Source organism: Octopus sinensis, linkage group LG2 (genome assembly GCF_006345805.1).
Source record: "Octopus sinensis linkage group LG2, ASM634580v1, whole genome shotgun sequence".
Taxonomy (NCBI): domain Eukaryota; kingdom Metazoa; phylum Mollusca; class Cephalopoda; order Octopoda; family Octopodidae; genus Octopus; species Octopus sinensis.
In genome coordinates this window covers 165,028,635-165,035,108 of record NC_042998.1, presented here as the reverse complement: position 1 = coordinate 165,035,108, position 6,474 = coordinate 165,028,635, and the positions used below count along the sequence as shown (strand labels likewise).

General features: G+C 38.4%; 1 non-coding gene across 1 annotated transcript; it reads left to right on the top strand.

Moving 5' to 3' along the window:
* The first annotated feature begins 4,779 nt into the window (after positions 1-4,779).
* Positions 4,780-4,886, top strand: LOC115208843. Its single transcript, XR_003881286.1, has one exon. It is a non-coding gene; the product is annotated as a U6 spliceosomal RNA (small nuclear RNA).
* Positions 4,887-6,474: the final 1,588 nt, after the last annotated feature.

Sequence of the window (6,474 nt, the reverse complement as noted above, 5' to 3'; positions counted from 1 at the left end):
GCATCGACTGACCTCTGTGATGTGGGCACATACAAACACCATCCGATCGTGGTGGCCCCTACCTGGAGTCCACCTGTGCATACCTTCCTTCTTATGACACTTGTGAAGACCTGTTGAGGCATGTGTGACACTTGTGAAGACCTGTTGAGGCAGAGGCAAGTGTGTGACACTTGTGAAGACCTGTTGAGGCAAGTGAAAATCAAATCAACCAAATCAAAATAGATGAACATCAATGGAATTTGTATCTTTGTGTACCAGTACCGTGGCACACAAGAAAACCATCCGAACGTGGCCGTAGCCAGTACCGCATCGACTGACCTCTGTGATGTGGGCACATAACAAACACCATCCGATCGTGGTGGCCCCTACCTGGGAGTCCACCTGTGCATACCTTCCTTCTTGTGACACTTGTGAAGACCTGTTGAGGCAAGTGAAAATCAACAAATCAACAAATCAAAAAAATCAAAACAAATCAAAATAGATGAACATCAATGGAATCTGTATCTCTGTGGTACCAGTGCCGGTGGCACACAAGAAAACCATCCGAACGTGGCTGTAGCCAGTACCGCATCGACTGGCCTCCGTGCTGTGGGCACATAACAAACGCCATCCGATCGTGGCCGTTCGCCAGCCTCATCTGGCACCTGTCCGAAGACCCGGCAAGACTAGTCAGGCCATAGCCCGTGGCCCCTTCCTGGGACGTAGTCAGTCCACCTGTGCATACCTTCCTTCTTATGACACTTGTGAAGACCTGTTGAGGCAAGTGCAAATCAAATCAAATGACACTTGTGAAGACCTGTTGAGGCAAGTGCTAATCAAATCAAATGACACTTGTGAAGACCTGTTGAGGCAAGTGATAATAAATAATAATAATAATAATAATAATAATAATCATAATCATAATCAAATCCAATCAAACAAATCAAAATAGATGAACATCAATGGAATTTGTATCTTTGTGGTACCAATGCCGGTGGCACACAAAAACCATCCGAACGTGGCGGTAGCCAGTACCACATCGACTGGCCTCCGTGCTGTGGGCACGTAACAAAACCATCCGATCGTGGCCGTTCGCCAGCCTCATCTGGCACCTGTGTTGTTGGGCACATAAAAACCCATCCAAAGACCCGGCAAGACTAGTCAGGCCATAACCCGTGGCCCCTACCTGGGACGTAGTCAGTCTACCTGTGCATACCTTCCTTCTTATGACACTTGTGAAGACCTGTTGAGGCAAGTATGTGACACTTGTGAATACCTGTTGAGGCAAGTGAAAATCAAAAAAAATCAAATCAAACCAAATCAAAAAAGATGAACATCAATGAAATTTGTATCTTTGTGGTACCAGTGCCGGTGGCACACAAGAAAACCATCCGAACGTGGCCGTAGCCAGTACCGCATCGACTGGCCTCCGTGCTGTGGGCACGTAACAAACACCATCCGATCGTGGCCGTTCGCCAGCCTCATCTGGCACTTGTGTCGGTGGCACATAAAACACACATCCGAGCGTGGCCGTCTGCCAGCCTCGTCTGGCACCTGTGTCGGTGGCACAAAAAAAAAACACCATCCGAGCGTGGCCGTTCGCCAGCCTCGTCTGGCACCTGTGTCGGTGGCACATAAAATCACCCACTACACTCTCGGAGTGGTTGGCGTTAGGAAGGGCATCCAGCTGTAGAAACACTGCCAGATCTGACTGGCCTGGTGCAGCCTTCGGGCTCCCCAGACTCCAGTTGAACCGTCCAACCCATGCTAGCATGGAAAGCGGACGTTAAATGAGGATGATGATGATGATGATGATATATATATATATAATTTAGAGAAAAACCTCTATTAAACAATTCAATAAAGAAAGATGTTATTCACACCATATAGAAAACATTACTATAAAAACCCTTATTTTAAATCAATAAAGTAAAATAAATAGTAGAAAGTAAATAGTATATGTTTTCTATATTGTGTAAATAACATCTTTCTTTATTGAATTGTTTAATAGTGGTTTTTCTCTAAATTATATACATATATTATATATTGTGAAATTTGATTTAAAATTATTAAATTGAATTTTCCCAGTAAGTTTTGGAATTACTACTACTACTACTACTACTACTACCACCACCACCACCACCACCACCACCAATACTACTACTACTACTACTACCACCACCACCACCACCACCACCACCACCACTACTACTACTACTACTACTACTACTACTACTACTACTACTACTACTACTACTATTACTACTACTACTACTATTATTATTATTATTATTATTATTATTATTGTAATATAAGGGCAGGCATGGCTGTGTAGTAAGCAGTTTACTTCCCAATCACATAGTTCGGGTTTCAGTCCCACTTCATGGTGTCTTAGGCAAATGTCTTCTAATATAGCCTCGGGCCAACCAAAGCCTTGTGAGTGGATTTGGTAGACGGAAACTGAAAGAAGCCCGCTGTATACATACATTATATATATATAACTTTATATTTATGTCTGTGTTTCTTTGTCACCCCATGACCGCTTCACAGCTGAACATATGGCACGAACATATGGTGAGTGGAAGTGTCCGTATAAAAGAACTTAATGTTGTCCTTTGTTTTAGTCATATACTTTCACTACCTCCGTCTATCCTATCCCATCCTCGAAGATTATGCACACATATAAATATATTTCAATGCGTGACTATGTATAACATTGCTGTTGATTATTTTGACTAGATACAGGTCAAGGTTGATGGAGAAGCAGACGTATGTCGAAGCTAATGACCATCACATCATATCTTTGCGCATGATGTCGCTTAGCTAACATCATCCATATGCCTTTCGGAATTTGTTGGCACTTTGTAACATGAGGGAGATTTCGCAAGTATTTCTACATGTCCTCACTGATTCCATTACTGTTACATTTATCAAGAACTTACTTATTGATTTATATCTTTAGTCAGAAGAGAAAAGCAAAGCCTATGAGTCTTTACATGGCATTTAAGACTTGTGGGGAGTAGGTGGGGGTATACTCAACTAGAAGGCCAGGTCTATATACCAGCAATGACTGGCGTCCGGTAAAGCTATACTGAGGACAGGTGGTGGAGCTAAACTTGTCAAGTGATTAAGCCTACGAACGAAGTATGACAAGACTGGATTTGAACTCAGTATGCCAAGAACCACAACAAATACAGCGAAGCATCTTCTCCGATGCTCTTATACTTTACCCAAAGCAAAATTTTGAGAAATCATGACACAAAATAACCTTAAAGCCATCACATACTCATTGACTTGTCAAACATGCCAAACTGACTAATCAAATGTTTCAAAATGACTCGTCAAATATGTCAAATCTCAAATTATTTAGAAAGAGATCCAAAAACACATAGAGAATATCTGTTATTCAAAAAAAGTGCTACGGCTTTCCTGTTGCCGACCATTGTGACAGGTTATTTAATTAAGAACTCGTTGTAGGTTTAACTTGTTGTAAGGTAGTTAATTATATAGCACCATTCTGAAAAGAATTTAATGCATTAAAATTTAATGCATTTAAAACATTATAAGTAAATTTTACAAATATTTTAATAATTATATACATAATTATAACAAGGGATTGGCTATAAGCCCTTCCACGCGCTGGAAAAATAGTCGCCAAAAGACGCTATTACTACGTGAAAATCTCCGAGAATAACACATTGGGTTGTAGGCGAGAAAAGAAAGATAATGAATTAAGCTTTTGGTTAACCATGTACAAGATCCTGTTACAAGCTTAAAGTAGAAAAATATTACTTGCTGCTCTCATCAGCAACGGTATAACGTAGTATAAATTTACGAATATTCACACATACGCATACCAGCGGCTGACCCCACTGGTAAAATCATTAATGATTTTTGTCCTTTATTGTAATTAATATTTGAAAAATGTATTCCTTGTTCAAAACTGCATTAACTGTAGAGTATATCTTGACATACTACATGTGGTTGCAAAAGAGAGATGTGAATTCTACGTTATTATATATTTATATGAGTGTGTACATATATTGGCTGTGTGATGAAGCCGCTCATATGCGTATGTGTGGATACTCGTAAATTTATACTATGGAATATCGTTGCTGATGAGAGCAATTTTTCTACTTTAAACTTGAAACAGGATCTTGTACACGGTTAACCAAAAATGTAATTCATTATCTTTCTTTTCTCGTCTACAATCCAGTGTGTTATTCTCAGAGATTTTCAGGTATATAATTATGAAAATATATATACACTAGCAGTATCGCCCGGCGTTGCTCAGGTTTGTAAGGGAAATAACTATAAATCATTTTTAGAGAGTTATAGCCAAAAAATAGCAAAAAAGTGGAAAAAAAATGATGGTAATTTTTTTTTTGAGAGTTAAAAAGGTCGAGTTGCTTCCCTTAGACAGTCTGTGGTTTGTGTTTCTGATTCTCGACCCCATGTCGAATTTATCGTTTTTTTTCAGAACTGGGGGAACTTTTCAAAATTTTCGCTGCGTTAGTTTTGAATTATGACATTGGGCTATGTGTGTGTCAAGTTTCATCAGAATCGGTTGAAAGCCGTGGTCAGGGTGAGGGTACAACCAAACAGACACACAGAAACACACACAGACAAACTGCCGTTTATATAGAGAGAGATATATATATTCTCACACGCACACATTCACACACACGCACACACATGCACGCACACACACAGACATACACACACACACACATAGGTATAGCATATGCATAATGTATGATACAATATATTGTATCGCACATTATGTATGACACATATTGTGTACTTGCTTCGGCAGTACATATTCTAGAATTGAAATAATACAAGGAGAGTAAGCATGGCCTCTGCACTGGGATGAAGCACAAATTCATGAAGCGTTCCATGTTTTCTACGACAATGATCCACCATGTTCTCGTTCAATAACTGAAGCGTGTTACATGTATATACACAAACATTTTCTTTAACCTCCTCGTTTTTTTCCTCTCATTTGTATTTTTTTTGTCATCCTTTTCTAAATCAGTTTTAGTGTTTAAATAAACGAAAATAAGATTTCTTCGTTATTGTCATATTTTTAATGATATTGTCTTACATTTTACATTTTTTTTGTTTCTGTTGACACAAGCTTCCAAGATCCTGTTGTTTTATAAAATCTAGATTGCTACAAACCTTTAAATATACAATATATTGAGACAACTGTGCTGTTGCAATAAACGATTATAAAGTCTACATATATTATCTATTGTCTCGTTTATTGAGTTGTACTCTCCCCAATCTTCGTTTACTTTATGAGTGTGTGTATAGATGGATGGATGGATGGATAGATAGATAGATAGATAGATAGATAGATAGATAGATAGATAGATAGATAGATAGATAGATAGATACACATGCACACACGCACACTCATATATACGAGGAGGTGTTGAAAAGCCCTTAGCTTTGGGTAAAAGAAAACAGGGGAGGATCACATAATTATGATTTTATACAACATATTCCCCTCTCAGATTCACACACTTATTGCAGCAGCCTTTCAGTTTTTCTAAGACCTGTAAAAGAACTCGGAGGGTTGGACTTCCAACAAGGCCTTTTGCAATACCCTTAAAGCCAAGAACTTTTCAACACCTCCTCATATATATAAGCATGTGCGTGCTCGTATTTAAACCTATATATATATAGCCATACATATGTACATATATGTGCATGTATACAGGCAAGCATAAATAGGTGCGCAAGACTTCATGTGTCTATGAATATATGTATACACACGCCAATAAATTAACATTTGTATGCTGCGTTAACCATGCAGAAAGAAGAATGATAAATCGTGTCCTAGGGAATTTCTTCATCACTCAAAAGTGAACGACGAAAATACAAAACATCGAAATATAAACTATACGAATAGCAACCTTTAAGTATGAGATTTTTAAGATATGTCCATAATATATGGCACTTGAGTATATGAATAAACATTTAGCAATTGATTTCATTTGTACTAGTAATCACCAAGACAACAACTCAAAGTTTGTTTTGCAATTATGCCTATATATGCATACGGCCTTATACCTACGCACGCGTAACCCATATCGATGTGTGTGTATGTGTGTGTGCGTGTGTGTGTCCATTATTTTAATCACACTAGATTTTTGATTCTCACTTTGTTGAGATACACGTTGTTTGCTGCATGTAATGTTATTTTATATCAAAAAATAACCGGGACACTATTTCTTTCAAAAGACTATTTCTTTGCTTGAGAGCTCCTTTATTAACAGAATACACTTAGCTTTATATGTTTACAATTTTATCGCTTTCAAAGTATTCTCCATTTGAAACGGTCCAGAAGCGTTTCCCACTACTCTGAGTAGAGCATAAGAAAGTGAGACTGGATGAAGTTGAAGAGCAGAAATCGGAGGCATTAGGAATAGAAGAGTTAAGATGTGTTCTTAGAAAGTCTCATAAATGGAAAACCCCAGGACTGGA